At 46.9% G+C, this 21,090-nt stretch overlaps 1 protein-coding gene across 3 annotated transcripts in view; it reads right to left on the minus strand.

Moving 5' to 3' along the window:
- The window catches only part of DNMT3B (DNA methyltransferase 3 beta), a 41,681-nt gene extending 36,786 nt beyond the window's left edge, over nt 1–4,895 (minus strand). Inside the window, exons 1-2 of one of the 3 annotated variants that reach the window (XM_045444897.1) lie at nt 4,578–4,895; nt 524–629 (exon numbers count right to left, since the gene is read on the minus strand). The gene's annotated coding sequence lies outside the window, so the exon portion shown is untranslated. The remainder of the gene's footprint in view (nt 1–523; nt 630–4,577) is intronic. The other 2 variants (XM_045444896.1, XM_045444905.1) reach the window with 2 other exon arrangements.
- Between the last annotated feature and the right edge of the window lie 16,195 nt (nt 4,896–21,090).

Raw genomic sequence — 21,090 nt, forward strand, 5'->3', positions numbered from 1 at the left:
TCTCGGTCATTTTTGAAAGCGCATTTCTAAATCTCCTGTAGTCTTTCTATGGCTACCGCTCTTCACACATTTCAAAGGCTATAAAAAGACAATTTTCTGGAAAAGTTGAGTTTGATCCCTGAGTCACAGAACTAAAGCAGAGAGAAGGTAGAGGGCACACAGTGGTTTAAGCTAGGGCAGAGCCCACAGACCACAGTTTTAATGAATGAAATCTCTGTGGGTGACGTGACAGGCAACTTTGATCAGGCAAGCTAATAATAAAAACAAAATAAAAAAAAAAACAAAACAGAAGCCAATGGTGGCAGATTCCAGAGACTCTGTTCCCCCCGATCCCCAAAACTATTCTCCATCTGCTTGCAAAGGCCAGCCCCAATGGTGACCACAGTGCCCTCTAAGGCCTTCACCAATTGAGCCGCCTTTCCTTGCCAGTCTGTACTCCTTGGATCCAGGTCCCTTAGAAAGGCCTCCTGGTCCTATCTACATAGAAATGGAGGCCCGCAAATAAAAGCAAAACGTTGATTACCTTGGCATTGTGAAAGTACAGGTGATGACTAGTTTCTTCTTGGCATCTGAAGACAGTAAATTTGATTTTCACTTGTATGAAGCATTTTTTGAAGTACTTCCATTCCCTACACACAACAGGTCCTCCTAAATCTTTGCTTATTCCCTGGAAGAAAACTGAGGAGGCTGTGCGAACTGGGACTGTGTTTCCCTCCTGGAGTAAAGAATAACCACTTGCCAATATTTGAGTGTTTAGTACATAACATGCATTTTTTCAAGTTTATTTTTTAAGTAGTGTCTACACCCAACATGGGCCTTAAACTCACAAACCGGGATTAAGAGCCACATGTTCTTCCAACTGAGCCATCCAGGGGCCCCCATAACATGCGACATTTACTCAATTTTTTAAGCTATAGCAACTCAACAGACTTAAACATCCCCTGCAATTAGCCAACCATTCTTGGACTATTTTACAGATGGAGAAATTGAGGCTCAAGCCAGTGACTTATAAATGGAGTGAACAGGTATATAAATCCAGACTTGATTCTAATGCCCAGGCCCCTTTATTGCCTCAGACTAATAATATGACCCAATGGATAACAGGCTTTTTTACAATACAATTGACCCTGAAAAATGTGGGCTTGAACTAAAGGTGTCATATATGCTGATTTTTTTCAAGAAATATATTGAAAAAAAGTTTGGAAATGTACAACAATTTGAAAAAAAAGAGATTTAACTGCATAACCTAGCAATACTAGGGAAAAAATTAAATTTTTTACATTTATTTATTTTAAGAGACAGAAAGGACCAGTGGGGGAGGGGCGAGGGGGGGACAGAGGATCTAAAGCAGGCTCTGTGCCACAGCAGATGGTGACCTGAGCCGAAGTCTAACACTTAAGCAACTGAGCCACCTAGGTGCCCTGAAAAAACTTAAGTTAGGTATTATTGGAAGAATGAATTATACAATACATGTAACATACAAAGTGTGTGTTAATAGACTGTTTATGTTCTCAGTAAGGTTTCCCATCAACAGTAGGCCATTAAGTTTTGGAGGAGTCAAGTTATACATGGATTTTCCAGTGCGTGGAGGCAGAGGGGTCAGTGCCCATAACCCCTGGTCCCATCAGCTACAAAAGGGATCTGATGAGATCAGCCCCCACAAAAAGTTAGACAAATCAGCCCCTCACTTTGCAAAGATAAGAATGGTCTGAAAATGCAAGAGGAATTCTGCACTTCTCTGATCCAGCAACCTGAATTCACAATTAAAAAATAACTCACAAGAACGGGCCAGAGCTGAGGCCCTGTACCTATCAAGTGCTGGAGGAAGGTGGGGGGCATTTGTCAGGATATAGGACCCAGGAGGAGTTAAGAGATTTAAAATGGACTAGCCCAGGGTGGCTCAGTCAGTTAAGCGTCCCACTTGGGCGCAGGTCATGATCTCAAAGTTGATGGGTTCGAGGTCCTGCACTGGGCTCTACATTAACAGTGCAGAGCCTGCTTTGGATCCTCTGTCTCCCTCTTTCTGCCCCTCCCCAGCTCTCACTTTCTCTCAAAAATAAAATTAAAACCATAAAAATAAAATAAAATAATAAAATGCACCACCTCAGATGAAATTGGAAAAGGTGTCTGAGCAAGATGGCTTGCATGAGAGCTGGTCTGAGACAAAGGAATCACAAGGTAAGTTTTCCTGGAAAAACTTTCCCAAATCGGAAACGGGTCCCTGGGGCTGCAATGAGGGGTGACAGGCACCGTTGGGTCGCAGGCCCCACGTGGCTGAAGGAAGGAAAGGAAGGAAAGGTACTTCCCCCAACCCTACCTCCCTTGCTCCTCCCTTTCACCCCCTGCAGCTCCCAGATACTCTCCTCCCCTTCTAGGGTTTGAAGGAGGGGCAGGTAATGCCTATGCTGTAGGTGCATGATGCAGCCAGGCCCAACCCCTTTGTCTTGGCCCTCTTTACCTCAAGGAGGAAAGGTAAAGGATCTCACTTAGCTCTGCAATTATGCCTCCAAGGTAGGCCTCAAACTTTTGGGGGACGGATGGTAAAAGCGGCCCCAACCCGTCAAAAACCCTGGCTCCTTTCAAAAAGTAACAAAGGCTTTCCTTCCTGCCAACTCCCAACAGGAGTTGGAAAAGCTTTGGAAGGATTTGGAAAAGCTTTCCTAACTGAAAGGAATAGGGTACCTTGGTGGAATACAGGATAGGTAGGGCCAGCAGAGGTCCCTCCCTTCATCCCCATTTCTCATTAGTGGCTGCCCTAAAAAGAGGGGCTATTGGTTAACTATTTCAGATGTCAACATTCATCACCTGCTATGCCAAGCACTATCCCATCGAGCCCTTTCCCCAAGCCCAGTGTGGAAGGAGCTATTGACACCCATCAGACATCTAAGGAACATAGAGGGTTAAATGTTAAATCATGCATAAAACTGGTTTCATTCTTACACAACCTAGGGTTATTAGTAACACTGTTCCTATTTCACAGATGTAATAACTAAGGCACAGAGGGAAATGGAGTTGCTGGGACAGATTTAAATGCATGCCAAAGACTTTTTTTGTGTGCCGCTAAAGAGGGCAGCCAGGTTACCCCACATGCTAGCTAAGGATGCCAACAGTGGCAGACTTTTATTGAGTAATTACTGTATACCAGCCCTATAAAATAGGTATCATCAATTCAACCCTGGAAAAATAGAGGCAAGTCTTGGAATCCATGGTGGGGGCGCAAGAAGCCAGAGCAGGTGTTGGGGAGGAGGGCAGGGGTAGGTCAGTGTCCTGAGCCCTCCACCTGAGAGCGGCAGAAGGGTTACCCCTCCTCGGGAAAATTTCCGCCAGTCTAAACCCACAGCATCCAGAAATCAGGAAGCGGTCCAAATTCACTGTCCGTAATTCTCATTAATGCATGCAGTCTCTCAGCGGGGGGCGGGGGTAGGGCGTCGGGGGGGGGGGAGGCGCGAGGGAAGTGGGGTGATGGGGAAACACAGGAGCCCAGTCTCTCAGGCCAGAGGATAAGGGGAAAGGGCAGACTGGAGGCACAGGCCTGGGGCTGGGCCCAGAAAGGCTGCCCTTCTTTGCCACAGGTGAGTAAATCCAGCAGGAAAGCCCGAGCCCAAGAGCGGCTCCCTGTCCACCCCGCAGTCTTTCCTGGTTTCCACTTTCTCTCCTACGAAGTGGGACTCAACACCTACTCTCCCTCGTCGAACAATCACACTAGCAGGGAAGCCGGTATCGGGGAGGTGCTAAAGGTTTTGAGACCTCGGTTTGCGGAGTTTGGGAAGTGGGACCGGCTTCATCCCGGAAGAGGGGAAAAATGGAAAGTGAGCCCCCAGGGCAGGCAGCGTGGCCGGGGCAGGGTGGCGCCGCCCCAGCCGGGCTCCTCCCCGGCCAGGTGTGCAAAGGGGAGAGGGCAGCCCCTCCCGAGGACGTCCCGGCAGTCCCGCTGTGCCTCGCCCCGGTGGCTCATCTAGAGAGGACCTCGGGAGGCCACCCCCCTGGTGCACACCCTGGCCCACCTGCTCGCCCGCACCCACACCCATTACTTTTCTTCCATCCCTGCGAGGGGGTTAAACGGGTTTCGCCCGAAACCCTCTAGTCCAAGTCTTTAAGGGACGGACGCCCACCTTCCTGGCTGAACTCTCTCCTCTTTCCCCCGCCCCTAATGAGGCTCCCTCTGAAGCCGAGGCCAGGTAAGGACTCCCCCTCCTGATGACCAAGACCCCTTCTTGCTCCACTTTTCTCCGGAGGAACACGTCCTCCCTTCCAGTCTAGATCCCAGGAAGGCCACCCCATCTTCCCTCCCTGAAGACAAACCTCTCTCCCCGGGGTCTTGGGACTACAGCAAGATTATCCCTGCAAGACATAGCACCCCCCGCCCTATTTCTCCTTCTTGTTCCAGGTGGTCCAGTGGTCCTCTCCTCCCCTACCAAGCCGGGTCTCTAGACGGATGGGAGCCGCTCCCCCGGACGTCCCGGAGAGAGGGTCCCTCCTGCCAGTCCCGGGACCCCTCTGTTGTCTCTTCCCTCCCCCCACCCCAGCCCCCGGAGCCCCCGGACTGGCGAGCCTCCCCCGGACCACGGGGCGCTCACCTGCCGAGAGCCTGGCTCGGGCGCCGCTCCGCGGTCGAACCGCGGGTCGGGACAGGCTGGCGGGAGGCCGGCGGGCGGCCGCGCAGGGCGCTCGGCTCGCGAATCTCCGGCGCCGATCACCGAGCTACGTTTACTTGGGCCACTTAACCCCCGCGCTGCCGGCCGGGCGCGGCGGCCGCCCGCTCGCCGGCCTGCCAGTGGGCCGGTGGCGTCCGTCGGGGGGCGCTAGGGGCGTCCACGCGGGCCGGGTCCGCGGGGCTGGGGGGCGGCTGCGGCGCGGAGGCAGCGCAGGCCGGACCAGGCAGCTGGAGTGGGTGGGGAGGGGGCGGTGCCGAGGCCCCTTGTAACCCTGGCCCGGCGCTCGCCCCGCCCCCGCCCGGGGGCGCCCCCGCCGCAGCCACTCAGAGCGGGCCCCGGGCGCGAGCGGGGGGAGCCGGGGGTGGGGACGAGGGAAATTTGAAATCACTCCGGAGCCTCCCCTCCGCCCCTCCTCCACAGGCACCGCCTCCTGTTCCCCCCCCACCTTACCCCTGGCCTGTTAAATTACCCACCCCTCGAACCGGCCCTGATGGGGAGCTCGCAGGCATCCCCCCAACTCCGGGACTCCACCGGGGACCCTGCTTCCCCGCCCCCACCCCCACCCCCACCCCAAGCTGGCACGCGCCGGTCTGGATGCAGGGCCCAGAGAGGGAAGCGCCCCCACTGGAGTCACACAGCAGTTGAGTCTTCCCTCTACCCCCACCTCAGCCCCAATGCTACCAGGGCGCTGCCTTGCCCCCGCCAGTCAGTCACCCCCTCTGGACCCTCGGACCAGTCCTTCCTTCCTTCCTCCCACCCTGCTGGGCCTTTGTCAGCCATCTTGAGGGGAGGGGAGGGGAGGGGAGAGGAGAGTAGACAGGGAAGGCAGTCAGGTCCTCGGCTGCCTGGGTTCTCTGGTCCCGCAGGCCTCACCAGAAGAAGAAGCCCCACTCTGTTAGGTTTTTCCACTGCCTTTGCCCTTAAAGGGCGTTGAACTTTTGGAAAACAGCTCTCTTACTAACATTTATCGCACCCTGGTATTTATATTCATATATCTATTTGTCTGCTTATTGTGCGTGTCTCTCCACACTTTAGACTGTGAGGGCAGGATGGATCTCCGGGTATCTTAGCACACAGTAGATGCTTAATAAATATGTATTGAATGAATGAGTGAGAGAACAAATGGATGATAACATGATGGCCTGCAAGGCCCTATAGGAGCTGGCTCCTGCCTGCCTTTCCCTGCATCTCCTATCTTCCTCACCCACCCCCACACCCCGCCTTTAGGCAGCCTTGTCACCACTCTGCTCTGAAACGCATAGAGCATGTTCCTGGACGTTCCTTGTCCAGAGATCTCTACATGGCCAGTCTTTCACCCTTCTGTTCTCTGCCCAAAGGTCATCTTCTAGAGAGGCCTTCCCACTCTGCCGCCGATCACCCCACATAACAGTCTCCCCTCTCCATCCCTCCTATTTCATTCCCTAGATAGCACTCTGAGCTCTTTCACATTGTTTTGCCAACTTCCTTGTTTACATCTTTCTTTTTCTTGTTTTTTTCTTGTGACACAGGTACCATAAACTATCCTCCGTGAGGGCAGAAACCACATCTATCTTGCTCCAAGCTGGATGTCTAGTGCCCACAGGAGGCATTCGGTGCAAGTTTGTTGAATGAATGAATGAATGAACACAGGTTTCCAGCCTCCAGGGCTCCAGATCTCTGAGTAAAACCACAGCTTTCTCCCTTCATCTCTTACCAGGCCTTTGCAAATTACTACATGGCAAACTGTAGAAGCTACAAACATTTCTAAACCTACTGGATCTTGTTCTACCTAGGAACCTGGATGGAGGTTGAGGAAATATGGAAGTGAAATGGGAGAGCCTCCCGTGAAGGAGCAGCAAGATCTTCTTGGCCTCTGGCCCAAACATCCAAAATTGGCTTCCAGTCAGTTGGTGTAGGAAGAATGGGATCTCTCAAAGGACCTGGGGCTTGGCCCCCATCTGAGGTATGCCCTTAGTGGAAAGAAATATATAAGCTGGTGGGCCTTTGGGGAGGGCTGGTGGGCCCATTTTCTGATCCATAAACCAAGATCTGCCACATGGAAAAAGATGTCTGTACCACCAGGAGTGCCTGGGAGGCCTAGGTTAGATGCCAAAGGGGTGGTTTTCCGGAACATGCAGACATCTCTGGCAAAAGCAAACCACCTAACTTCAGAAAAAAGTAGAGGATCCGAAGTGTTGAGTCCTATCATCTGGAAAGGAAGGAATATGCCAGAATGGGTGAAGGAAAAATGGCATGACGTCTCCCTAGGGCACAGCACTTTATAATTTGCAAAGTTCATTGGTCATAGTCACCACCTCATTTGAACTTCACAGCCACTCCATGAGGAGTCAGGGCAAGGAGAATCAGGCACCCCATTCCAGATGAGGGGTCTGAGGCCCAGAGAAGAGATGGACTTGTGCAAAGTGGGTCAGCCAGGCAGCCTGACCTTGACTGAGCACCTGCTAGGTGGCAGGTGGCTGGCTAGGAATTGAGACAAGAAAGCCCATAGCTTACCTGCTGGGTAGAGAGTATCAGAAAATGAACACACATAAGGAAATAAGAGAATAAGATCAATCTGGGAAGAAGATAAAATGGAGACAAGACTGATGTAGCCAGGGGAAGACCTAGGTCAGGATCCAGCTTGTGGATAGCATGTGGTAGGGACAAGCAGGACACCAGTGTGGCCAGAGCTGAGGGAGTGAGGAGGGGAGAAATAATAGGGGGCCAGGTCTTGTGGGACCTAGTAAGCCATGGCAGGGAATTTGGATGTCACCATTTGAGCCACGATCTGACTCAGATGTTTAGAACACATCCAGGTGGGGAGATGGACAGGGAAGGGACCTGGTCTGGAAAACTGAGGTTGGTAGCCTGGACCACGGTGGGAGCAGAGGAGGTGGAGAGAAGGGACTGAATTTGGGATAGATTGTGGAGATTGGGGCAAGTAGTGCTCATGGCTCCAGGGGGTAGAGGAAAGGATGGCATCACGGATGGCCCCTAGAATTTTAGCCTGAGCACCTGGGTGAAGGGTGGTGCATTTACCTAAAGGAGGAAGGTTTACATAACGTGGATTTGAAAGGGAGCTCAGCAAGTCTGCCTTGGCCTTGGCTGCACGAATGTGGAGTCACACTGTGGTCTGGGCTGCTACCCAGGTCCCCTGACTGTGTCCAGTGCTCCTCTCACTGTCTGAGTGGTAGGGCATGCCATCTACATCTCCCACACCACACCCCTCCTCCAGGGTGGTGGACCCATTCTCAGAAGGATGGACCCACGTGTCCTAGAAAGGGATTTTTCATCACACACTGTGGTTTGAATCCCACCTCCAAAGTTGCCTGAATCTGATAAATCACCTGGTCTCTCTGAGCCTCGGTTTCCACAGCCAGAGAGAGAAAATACTTCATTGGCACAGGGAGCATTAAATGACCTTAAATGAAAACATTGATGCTGGATTACCCAGTTGGGCAGACAAGGCTCCAAGCCCCAAAGAAATATTTTTATGAAAGATTTTTCTTTCTTCCCCCAGACTCCCCAAGACTTTGCTTTTTGATGTTTAAAAAACCACGTAGCTAGGGTGCCTGGCTGGCTCAGTCGGTGGAGCATTTGAATCTTAATCTCTGGTTGTGGGTTCAAGCCCCACATTGGGTATAGAGATTGCTTAAGAATAAAATCTCTAAGGGGCTCCTGGGTGGCTCAATTGGTTAAGCAACAGACTCTTGATTTCAGCTCAGGTCATGATCTCATGGTTTGAGCCTTACGATGGCCTGCACGCTGACAGGATCAGCACAGAGGCTGCTTTGGATTCTCTCTCTCCCTCCCTCTCTCTGCCCCTCCCCTGCTCACTTGCTCTCTCTCTGTCTCAAAATAAATACATAAACTTAAAAAAAAATCTTTAAAAATAGAGGCGCCTGGGTGGGTCAGTCGGTTAAGTGTCTGACTTCAGCTCAGGTCATGATCTCATGGTTCGTGGGTTCGAGCCCCGTGACAGGCTCTGTGCTGACAGCTCAGAGCCTGGAGCCTGTTTCAGATTTTGTGTCTCCCTCTCTCCCTGCCCTTCCCCCACTCGTGCTCTGTCTCTCTCTGTCTCAAAAATAAATAAACATTAAAAAAATTTTTTTAATCTTTAAAAATAATAATAAGAATAAAAAAATAAAATCTTTAAAAATAAATAGTAAGTAAAAATAAAAATTTATCTAAGCAGATCACAATTATACTCACGATGGTAATCAATGTTTATAAGGAAACAACAAAAATTCTGTGATTAAAGGTCATTTGTTTCGTCATCTGAAAAAACACATAGATAAGGGAATGTCCTTGCTCTTAGGAAATAAACACTAAAGTATTTAGAGGTAAAGGGGCACAATATCACCAATTTGCTCTTAGATGGTTCAGAAACAATAATATGTGTATATATACGCATAAAGCAAATGGAGCAAAATGTAAACAAATGGAAAATCTAGCTAAGGCATTCATTCATGAGTTCCTTGTACTAGTCTTACAACTCTTCTGTAAACTAGAGCTTATGCAAATAAAAAGATGCCCCCCAAAAATTAACGTTAAAAAAGTGAACCAGGGGTGCCTGGATGGCTCAGTTGGTTACAGACCTAACTGCAGCTCAGGTGAGGTCAAGCCCCGCACTGGGTGAGCTCCAGTCCCGGTTTTGGGCTCCTTACTGTGCAGAGCCTGCTTGGGATTCTCTCTCTCCCTCTCTCTCTCTCTCTCTCTCTCTCCCTCTCCCTCTCCCTCTCTGCCCCTTATGGGATTCTCTCTCTCTTCCTCTCTCTCTGCCCCTCACTCACTCATGCTCTCTGTCTCTCAAAAATTAATTAATTTAAATTAAATTAAAAACTAAAATATAAAAAGAAACCACACAGGGGCACCTGGCTGGCTCAGTGGGTAGAGCCTGTGACTCTAGATCTAGGGGCCTTGAGGTCAAGCCCCACACTGGGTGTAGAGATTACTTAAATAAATTTTTTTAAAAAGTACACACAAAGGGGCCCCTAGGTGGCTAAGTCGGATGAGCATCCGACTTCGGCTCAGGTCATGATCTCTGTTTGTGGGTTCGAGTTCTGCATCGGGCTCTGTGCTGACAGCTCGGAGCCTGGAGCCCGTTTCGGATTCTGTGTCTCCCTCTCTCTGTCCCTACCCCACTCATGCTCTGTCTCTCTCTCTCTCTCTGTCTCTCAAAATAAATAAACAATGAAAAAAAAATTTTTAAAGCACACGTAAATATCATGCTAATCAACACATTGATGGGTTTACACTTAAGTTGTGGTTAAATATGGTACTTGTGTTGAATTCTACCACTGTTTTCTCAACTCTCAAAGCAGCTACAGGTTTTTAATAACATACAAAGTGCTAAGCACTGTGCTTGTTGCATAATAGGTTTTTCACATGTGGTAGGTATTTTTATGAGCAAGTGACTTCATCTCTCTATGCCTCGATTTCATCATCTATAAAATGGAGGTAATAAGAGCACTTCATAGGATTGTCGTGAGAATCATATAAGTTAATACATAGAGGGCATTTTGAACCATAACAACCATAAACATGCTTCGTAAATTTAAAAAATACATTGTTATTTTTTTCATGTTTATTTTTATTTTTGAGAGGCGGGGGAGGGACAGAGAGAGAGGGAGACAGAGGATCTCAAGCCGGCTCCACGCTGACAGTAGAGAGCCTGATGCGGGGCTCAAACCCACGAACCCATGGGATCACGACCTGAGCCGAAACCACGCTTAACCAACTGAGCCACCCAGGCGCCTCCCAAAATACATGAATTCATGTTGCTCCTCTCCTCTGCTGTCCCAGCTCTTGGCAGGTGCAGAGAAAAAAGCTCTCGCCGCCTCCCCAGCATCACATAGCCCTGTCCCTTGGGTTCCAGGCTGCCAAGGCAAACCCAGTTCACCGCTGGATTCACAAGCAGTGGCTAGTATGATGAGCCCCATATAATAGTTGAGGAAACTGAGGCTGTGCAAGGTAAGGAGCTTTGCCTGAAAGCCATAACTGGCTGGTGGCAGAGCTGGAACTAGACTCCCAGCTCAACCCCCACCCTGTGCGCCGCCACCCCCCCCACCCCCCACCTTGTGTGCTATGCTAAGGAGTTTGAGCCTCAGTCAACTCCCAGTCTGATTGGAATAATAATAATAGTAATGACTGCTTCCTGGAGTGACTGCCGGCATTCTCTGAGCCCAGGTATGTGAAAGAACTCTATTGTAAACTACTCAGTCTCAATTGTAGTGTCATTAAAGGCCACCTTCATTTGCAAAGTGGGTTCCTCACCTTTCATTTTCTGCTGGAACACCCAGATTTCTCTCTGCCCCAGTCGACCCACAGAAGGAATTCTTTTATGCCTTTCAAACCTAAAAATGGGCCATTGAAATATCTGCTTTAAATATACCTGCCTAGACAGGTACACAGAGTCTGGCCAGGTATTATTCATTAGTTATTATTAACTAAGCATGCTAGTCACAGCCATCAAGGGAATAACCCTGTGCCAGGCACTGGGCTGAGTGTTTTACACATACTATTACACACTGATGCTTGCGTCCCCTTTACGAAGTAGAAAGCGGTGTTATCTCCATGTGACACACGGGGAAACTGAGGGCCACAGAGGCAGAATAATTATTCCAGGTCGTACTGCCAGGAAGTGTGCTGAGAGCCGAGATTAAATTCTAAGCCGTGGTCTTAACCACTTTGCTACCCTGTAAAAGTTTTAGCATGATGCCTATGAGGTGGCACTGGTGAGCAGGTGAAGGGACCCTGCATCTCCCAAAGAGCCCCTCGCTCCCTGCACAGCCCCATTGACTTTCCTTTGCCCGGGGAAGTGAGTCCGCCCATGCCTTCTCAGCCAGGGAAACTCTGTCCTGAGGCTCTGCTCCTGGCATCTTCCTTCTCCTCCTCCTTTCCCTCCTTCAAAACAGAGAAATGCCCTGGGGTGGGCATGGAAGTTAGGATAGGAAGTAGGCCACTCTTCCTCTCTCCATTCCCTACAGAAGCAGTTCTCTCCTCGCTGCTGTCACTGAGGAGGATGCCTTGGTGGAGGAGGGTGTAGATATCTATGGAATGGGTGGGAAGGGCTGGGGGCAAAGCACACAACAAAAATGGACTCAGTCCTGGTTCTGCCCTCCTGGAGCTTACAACCAAGTAGGGAAACACACTAATTCAATTTATCTCATAAACAATTAGGAGGTTACAGCTGTGTTAAATGCTAAGAAGACAAAGACACGGTGAATAAGAGGAAACGTTTTCGGTTTTAGGGCCTGAGAAATCTTCCCTGAGAAAGTGAAGCGCTCTGAGGGGGTTGCAGGCTACAAGGTGGAGGGAAATGTGTGTGTGTTCTGGGCACTGGGAGTAGCACTTGCTAAGATCCTGGAACACAGAGAACTGAGAGGAGGCCGTCTGTGGCTGGAGCAAGCAACTGGAGAGAAAGAATCCGGTGAAGAGGGCAAGGCCAGATCACGAGACCTTAAGCAATGAAATCATTGGAGGGTTTTCAGCAGACAGATTAGTAATGTGATCAGATGTAAATAGAGCATTTTGCATCCTGTCTGGCACAATGGTAGCTAATAGAAAGCAAAAAAGCCCTCCCTTCATTCTGCAAGTTTCTGTACCTGTAGATAATATTTTATCCCAATTCCTCCAGACATCAAATGAATGAATGCTCAAGTTATTTATCATCATTATTATTCATAGTGGTAACAATATTACTCCTAATTTGCTTCCCCTGAATTGCCTAAGGAGATGATTTTTTAAAAGGTATGAGACACAATTAGGAGAACACAGCCCTGGGGCACCTGGCTGGCTCAGTCAGGAGAGCAAGTGACTCTTGATTTCGGAATTGTCAGTTGCAGCCCCATACTGGCTGTAGAGGCTACATACGTACCCATGGATGTACATACATACACAAACTTGAAAAAAAAGAAAAGGAAAGAAAACACAACACTATTGCCCACCACTGCCCTGAAACACACCCCTCAGAATGGCCCTTTTAAGAAGAGGCCCCACTGCAAAATAGTCCATGATCCGTTTTTGGCTTTTGACCTGGGTCCCAGGTGTGAACCACTTACTGCTTTCCCCATCCTGAGCCTTAAAACAGATAGCATGCCTTACTTTTGAGACAACGTCCCTCCATTTTTTGTGACGATCATGAAATAAGGTATTCACCCATACTTGATCGGTTTCTAACTTTTGGAAGTTCTTTGACTAAGTCTTGCTTCTGCCACTTGTTACCCAGCAGAGCCACCTCGCCTGGGCTGAGCTTTACCGTCTCCATCTGTAACGTGTGGTATGGTGAGTGTTGAAAGGAATGACGCATGCCCTCATGTCTGTCCTCGTGCACATTGGCACAGACTTGAGCCTGGAGATTTTCCTGAAGACACATCAGCTGGGCTGGTGGTAGAGATGGTGACAGGGAAATACAGGTGCCCAGTAACCAGGCCATGTTTACCTTTACAAGTTTTAGGCCCCAGGCCCACCCCAGTTCTGTTTCTGTTCTCAGGGCCTCCGAGAGACCTCAGTCCACCTTCCAGGTTTCAGGGTTCCACCTGAAGTTCTTGTCTGTTACACCCAGATGGACGCCTAAAGGATCTTACATTATAAGGTCTTTTTCATCCCCCTACTCCAGTGCCCTCAAGCTTCTGCTTAAAACCCTGACACGGGTCACTCCTGATGCAAAACCCAAAGTCCTGGAGGTAGGATTGAGGCCACGTAATGTTTATGTGTGTAACATCTTGTCCTTTCCTCGGCCAATCCATATGGACAAAATGTCCATGTCAACACATATGACTGTCATTCTTTGTAACTGCTTCCCAGAATCCCACAGGATGAATGAACTGCAGTTTATTTCACAACGGATCCTGCTCATGGACAATTCATCTGTTTACAAGTTTTTCCCATTACAATCCTGGTTACCAAGAACATTCCTCTATATTTCCTCTTCATATGTACATACACTTCTAGTTTTATGGTTACTGTTTAATTGTCCAAGATGACTATGGAACAATATATTAGTTACTTTTATAATTTTCCAACATTTTATTATGGAAAATATTCTAACATTCAGCAAAGTTGAAAGAATTTATGGGGAACACTCTTATACCTCCACCCAGATTTTGCTGTTAACATTTTATCCATCCAGCCATCCATCTTACTTTTTGAAGCATTTCAAAGTAAGTTGCAGACATCAGTACACTTCCTTCTAAACATTTCAAAATGCATTTCATTAACTAGAGTTTAACATTTGTTTACACTTTTTTGTCTTCAAGGTAAGATTTGCATAAAAGACAGGAACACATCTTAAGTGCACATTCCCTGAACACTTATATGCACGTATACACAGGTGTGTGCTTGTGTAACCCAAACCCCTATGAAGATACAGAACATCATCATCACCTTGGAAAGTTCTTTTGGCCTTTCCAGGCAATCTCTGCCCCAACTCTTGCAGAGACCATTGGTGTTCTAATTTTTTCCACCACTGATTGCCTGTTCTAGGTCTTTATGTTTTTTAATGAGTGTGGGGATGGGGGGGGGGCGGGAACACTCCCTACCTACAATTTTTTTCTTCCTTTTATTTTAATGGGAGAAAAAAAGTATCTCACCTCCTCTCCAACGCCTAAAGGAATTTCTTCCTGGTCAGATAAGTTCTATTCCTTCTTTGAGTTCCAATAAGCAATTAACTTCTCATTCCCTGGGACACATGTATTTAGGCTCTGAGCTACCCTAGTGTAGGGACCACAGTTACCCGACAACAGGTGCTCAATAAATGTTTCTTCCCTTGAAACCCTAACTTATTTTTCTCTTACTTTCAGACACACCATAAAGTACCTGTGGGTTTTCCTTTATTTCTGGAAGCTCAGGTTTGACTCCTGAGCGGGGGGGGGGGGGGGGGGGGGGGGGGGGCGGGTAGGATGGTAAAGGGAAGAAGGTCAGCAGCCTGGTCTCATTCTTCCATCAACCCACTGAGTGACCCTGTGCAAATGTTTTCCCCAGTCTGGGCACTGGCTTCCCACACTGTCAAACAAGGAAGATGGGACGGTGTGGGCCAAAAACCTTAGTGTCATTCTTCACACCCTTCTCATGTTTCCACACAGGATCTACTAGCATATCTGACAGTTCTTCCTTCAGCTCTGATACGGAATCTGACCCTCACCACTCTTCCAGTGCCAGCACCGTGGTACAAGCTACGGTCCTCACTCCACCAGAATCCTACACCGAGCCTACTCACTGAGCCCCTAGCTTCCACCCTTGCCCACTCCTGTCTGCTCTTCCAGAGCAGCCAGGCCGGCCTTTGTCCAAAGCCCTCCTGTGACTCCCCATCCCACTGGGAGCAAAAGCCAAAGTCTTTCCAAGGGCCCCCATGACCTTGACCCAATCCCACCTCCTACCATCTTCAGTTCTCACCACACTGACCTCTGCTTTTCCTTGAGCATGCCAAGCATACTCTGACCTCAGGGCCTTTGCATTTACTTTTCCCTCTACCTGGAATTCTTCCCCCCAGATACTTTCATGGCTCATTTCTTCACTACCTTCAGGTCTTTGCTCAAATGACACTTTATTAAAGATGCCTTCACTCGCCTGCCTATTAAAGAGCAAGCCTTCGCCTTCCTCCTCCAGCACTCCCCATCTCCACTTACCATCGTCCAATGTGCTACGTATTTACTTACTTATTACTGCCTGTCTACCTGACTCGAATGTAAGCTCCATGAGGGACAGCTTACTGCTATATTTTGTTCACTGTGCACCTAGAAGAGGGCCTAGTTCATAGTAGGTGCTCAGTAAATATGTGGGGGAGTCAGGGAACATGGGTTTGGGACCTCTAGCAATGATCTTTTCTAAGGCTTGGATTCTTCCCTTTAAAAAGGCTCTCAATGTTTTCCTCGTTGTGTTGTTGTGAAATATAACATGTGTTTCCATGTTACAGAGTGCTGCCTAATTAAGAGTGAAGAGGCCTTATGACTTAGGGCACTGGCTTCCAACACCAGGTCACTCAGGTTCCCTGGCCCTTCTAGTACTTGCTTCAGAAGTTTCCTGAGGGTTATACAAGAAGCCATGAGGAAAGTGCTTAACACAGTGTCTGATATAGTAATAATAACAACCGTCCTTGTTGAGGGACTGGAAAAGAAGGATTCTAGTTCCCGGGATTTGCTCTGGATCTGGACTCTGCCTCCTCTTTTGTTTTGGGATAAACAGACCTGTCCAGACCCGTCCTTATCTCCTCTGGGCAGGCCCTCTCCCTCCAAGCTTCAGGAAGTCCATATACACAGACTACAGATAACCCTGCCTGCAGGCTGGGCTTTGGAAAGTGCTTACTGAGTCATGCTGACCTGGGGAGGAGTGGGAGAAGGCAGGGTGGCAAGCCCCAAACCCTAGGGTTTCCCCCTTGGTTGTTAGGTTTATGCCCACGGCCAGTCAGAGGTGGAGGACTTAGTCGCCTTAACCTCCATTCGTCTTTCAGGTCTACCCACAGATGGCTTACCCCCACGGACGCTTCACCCCCATTGAACCTGCTCACAACCTCCCCTCCTTCCTAGAATTTACCGCTTTGCAATGTCTTTGAGCGACTTTCTAAATGCAGTGGGTCTCTCCCATCAGATTGTGAGCTGCTGGGGGGAAGGGGGAAGGGGGGCGGGGCAGTAGTCTGTCTTGGTCACCACTGTGTCCCCAGCACCTAGCACAGGGCCTGGGACACAGAAAGTATTCCGTAAATACCTGCTGCCAGAATGACTGAGTGGACTTTTCCATCTTTCAGATGAGAAAGATGGTCTAGAAGCGAAAGTTCCCCTGGTAACTCCTCCAAGGTTACACCCAGGCAGTGTTCTCGGCACCCTGCGGCCATTTGCATTGCAGTCCTACCTCAGGCGAGGCCAGGCATTCATTTTATAATTGTCCTGAGGAGAAAAACAAAACAGACAATAGAGATCCGAGGCCTCATTTTCTCAGGCAAAGAGATTCCAACCATGAATTTGAAATAAGGGGTGAGATTCTCCTAAGGTGGAGGCATTATCACCCCCACCCTCAAAACTAGGAACTTCCCAAGGGTCCTTTAAAAAGCAAATTTCTAAAAAGAAAAAGAAAAAAAAAATACACACACATGTATATACATATATATATATATATGTACACGTGTGTACATATATATATGTACATATATATATATATATATATATATATATATATATATATATATATAATAAAAAGCACATTTCTAGAAGGGACTGTTTAAAAGTCCATTGGAGCTCAGGCCAAGGGTCTTAAAAAGGCTTCACCTTTATCCTAGGAGTTCCACTTCTAAAATTTACGTCAAAGAAAAATCTTGAGATTCAGGGAGGTTTTCGAACAGGTGAGCAACTTCTTCTCTACATCCTATTCAAAAATCAGAATTGGAACTGTCCTAGAAGTCCAACAATAGAGGGATGTTTACATTAATGTGCAAGTATAAGGCTAGAAAGCTAAAAAGGAAATGACCCCTCTCCCCACAGCTTTCAGCAAGCTCAGAGCCAATTTGAAGCCTAGTCAATAATCTCTCTACTGATCCACATGTTGGTGAGTTTGCACCCTACCTGGTCCTGATTTATGTGGTTTTTTTTTTTTTTGGTTTTGGGGTTGTTGTTTTTTTTAACCCTCCTACTTTAAGTGGCTCGTTTCTTCAGCCAGTAACAGCCTCCCAACAGGGGAGTTTTGTCTGGTTCACTGCTCTGTCCCAGCACCCAGCATGATTCTCAGTAAAGACATGTTGCATGAATGGACAAATATATCCACAGGGTTGACTTCAAATCTTGGGCAATTTCGCAACTCCTACTCGAATGAAAGGGGCCAACCCAGCAATTCCATTGTAAGACCCAGGAATGCCATTCATAAGATATCTGTTTGCATGGATACCTCTGTATATGAAAAGGCAAGATGCTGAAGAGTGTAGTAGTGTATGTAGGAGTCCATGGTGTGAACCAAAAATAATAACTCTGAGAAAGAAGTCTCAGCCATTCTAGAATGATCCTAAAAGCACTTTTGGGAAGTTCAGATCTCAGTCCTGCCCCTAACCAGCGTGGGACCTTGGATAGCACCTTTCCTCCCTAGGCCCCAACCCCCTGCCCCCAAAAAACAAGGATAAGAGTTAAGACCTCCTGATGGGGTTACTGAGAGGATTAAGGAAGAAAATGCAGGTAAACGCCCAGCACCTCTCCCGGAGTGAGTACTCAGATATATTAGTTCAAGTAGAAATTTATTTCCCTTGTGACAGGATGGGAACAAAGATCATTTAACTTCTTTTCACTCCTGTAAACATGTATTCTGTAAATAAGTTCAAATTGATGAAAGAGTTTCAAGAATACAAAGACTACCCACTGTTCATCTTTGCCATATTTGTGCTTTTAACCGCCTCTCCGGGTTTTTTTCTTGAACCATTCCATCCCTCTGTACCTTACTTTCAGCATGTAATTCTAAAGGACAAAAACATTCTCCTACATAACCAAAGTACAAAGGAAGTTGAATATTGATACGATAGGATTATCTACTTTAAAATCATCTTCAAATTTCATCAATTGTCCCCATAATGTCCTTTTTTAAATTTGTGGTTAAAAAAAAAAAAATAAAACCTGCATAACATAAAATTTACCATCTTAACCATTTCTAAGCATACAGTTCAGTAATGTTAAGTATATTCACGTTGTTGTGCCAATAACATATTTTATGGCAATTGCTTACCTCCATCCAAGACCACACATTGGATTTAGTTGTCTTGTCTTGTCTTTTTTTTTTTTTTTCTTTTAATCTGGAACAATTCCCCAACATTCCTTTTTTGATGACTTTCATGACATAGGTGTTTTGAAGAGTCTAGGCCAACTATAATTTTGCATTCCGTTATGTGCTTTTATAATAAAGGAGCTAGTATTGGAGGTCTGATGAGTATAATAATAAATGGAAACACGAAAATGTCCATAGTATTTTTCTTCCCCAGTTTTTGGTAGGAGGAGGACCTGGAGTCCACCCCTTCTGTTACAAGGCCCCTGGGTGACATGCCAGATCCTAATGGTGATGGAAATGTTCTGCATCTCCTACCAGTGTTAGTATTTTGCTTTAGAAGATAGGATCTGTACGTAGAGGGAAGCTGGGTGAAGGTATAATGGATCTATTGTTTCTTACAACTGTACATAAATCTACAATTGTCACAGAATTAAAAATTTAATTTTTTAAAAATGCTTTTTGGCATTTCAGAGCAGGAAGGGTCAACCCTTCTCCCAGGAAGAACCTGGCCCTGTGGTGGAATTCCCAGCGGGAATCCTCGTGCCTGAGAAAGGACTTCTTAATGAGCTCCTTTCACTTGCAGGGGTGGGGGGAGGGCGCCTCCTTTGCCCTCCACAGGGACATTTTAAAGTGAATGAAGGGAGCAAGGTCTCTCATTAAGGCTGAAATGGGAGCTGCTGGGGGCGGGGGTTTTCTAGAAAGGAGGCCTGGCCCCAGGTCTGCATTTCCTGCGACAAAGTTATGGCATTAACAATAATCACCACTCCTGCAACCAAGAATGGACTGTGAAGGGTAACACTTGGAAAGGCCATTTTACCTATTATTTTCATTAACTGCCAAGTACTTAATAAAATTGAAAAATTGTAAAGCCCTAAATAGGCATCCTTGGGGATTAGTTATGAGCATTATATTCTCGCTCAGAAGAATAGTAGGCAACATCTAATAGCATTTATAGTTGAAGCCAAGAATGGCATTGTCTGAGATCTTGAGGTTTTTTTTAGAGGATTTGGAATTTTCCTCAAGGCTGAGGGAAGCTGGGTTGGAAGAAGAGCGAGATGCTCTTAAGAGCATCATCAGGAAAAGGAAACTACCCCCGGATCCCTGTTTAGGGTGAAATGCTAATTTCTGATATCAGTCATGGTCTCTCCCTACCTAGAAAATTTGGCCATTTTCTTGCTGTTTACAACCCAGAGAGTCTGAACATAACATTCCTTGACCCTCATAGGAATTTCTCATAAATAAATCATCAGAGGTGGGGGAAAATGTTTATTGCCATATTTCTGTAAGATTAAAAAATTGGAATAATAATAACAAGCATTTGTTGAGCACCTACCATGGGCCAGTTGCTGTGCTGTTTCATGAACTTTTGTCTCATTTCATTCTTTCAAATAGGTCCTATTTTGTCTCCATTCTTACAAATGAAAAAAGACATGGAGGCACAAAAAGCTTAGTATTTTGCCCAAGACAACATTATTAGTGAGGGAGACAGATGTGCAAATGACAGCAATAATGCAACGTGATAAACTTTAAAATAGAAACAATATGAGCGACTATACGTAGACGATGTTACGTGTTGTCCACTCAGGTGTTTCAGGTAAAGCCTAGCACATGGTAAGCATCTAAAAATGGTTGTTATTATTTATACTTCAAACTTGAATGTGCCCAGGAATCACCTGGAGATCTTGTTAAAATGCAGATCCTGAATCTGCAGCAGGTCTGGGGGTGGGGGACGGGTGCTAAGAGTCTGCATTTCTAACAAATTCCCAGTTGGTGTCCATGTCATTCAAGGATCACACTTTGACTATCAGAGAGTAAATAGGTTGGGGAAGTGGGAAGCGCTGAATATTTAAAAACAAAACAAATCACAGAAACCCCAAGGACCTGTGATGTGGGAGAAAACTGGAAAGTAAGACAGTCATTGTGTTACTACAGTGTTGGACAGCAGCTTTGAGTGGATTTCTTTCCCTCTATTTTCTTTTCTTTTCTTTCTTTATTTATTTTGAGGGAGAGAGAGGGCACGCATGTGAAAGGGGTAGAGAGACAAGGAGAGAGAGAGAGTCCCAAGCAGGCTCTGCACTGTCAGCTCAGAGCCCGAGGCAGGGCTTAAACCCAGACACTGTGAGATCATGAGGTAAGCTGAAATCAAGAGTTGGATGCTTAACTGATGGAGGCACTCAGGTGTCCCCCCCCCTTTTGTCTATTTTCGGTCACGTGGGTTAATTCAATTCCATAAATATTTATTGAGTGCTTCAGCACCAGTCACTGTGGGAGCAGAAATGAAAGAAATCCAACGGTTTCCTTAAGAATTTTTTTAAGTTAAAAATAATTTAGGGGTGCCTGGGTGGCTGGCTCAGTCAGTTAAGCATCTGACTTTGGCCCAGGTCATGATACCACGGTTTGTGAGTCGGGCTCCATGCTGACAGCTCAGCACCTGGAGCCTGCTTCAGATTCTGTGTCTCCCTCTCTCTCTGCCCCGGTACCCCACTCATGCACTGTCTCTCTCTCTCTCAAATATAAATAAACATTAAAAATTTTTTTAAATAAATAATGTAAAGAAACATACTTAAAAGCACATTTCATTGTATGTAAATTATACCTCAACAAAGTTGATTTAACACTTAAAGATATGAATAAATATCTGGGGCATATGAATAATGCTAGGGCATTATATTTACTCAGGGATATTTCTTAAAAGGTTAAAAATATTTTAATATAAAAATTC

This window comes from Leopardus geoffroyi, chromosome A3, assembly GCF_018350155.1.
Source record: "Leopardus geoffroyi isolate Oge1 chromosome A3, O.geoffroyi_Oge1_pat1.0, whole genome shotgun sequence".
NCBI lineage: Eukaryota > Metazoa > Chordata > Mammalia > Carnivora > Felidae > Leopardus > Leopardus geoffroyi.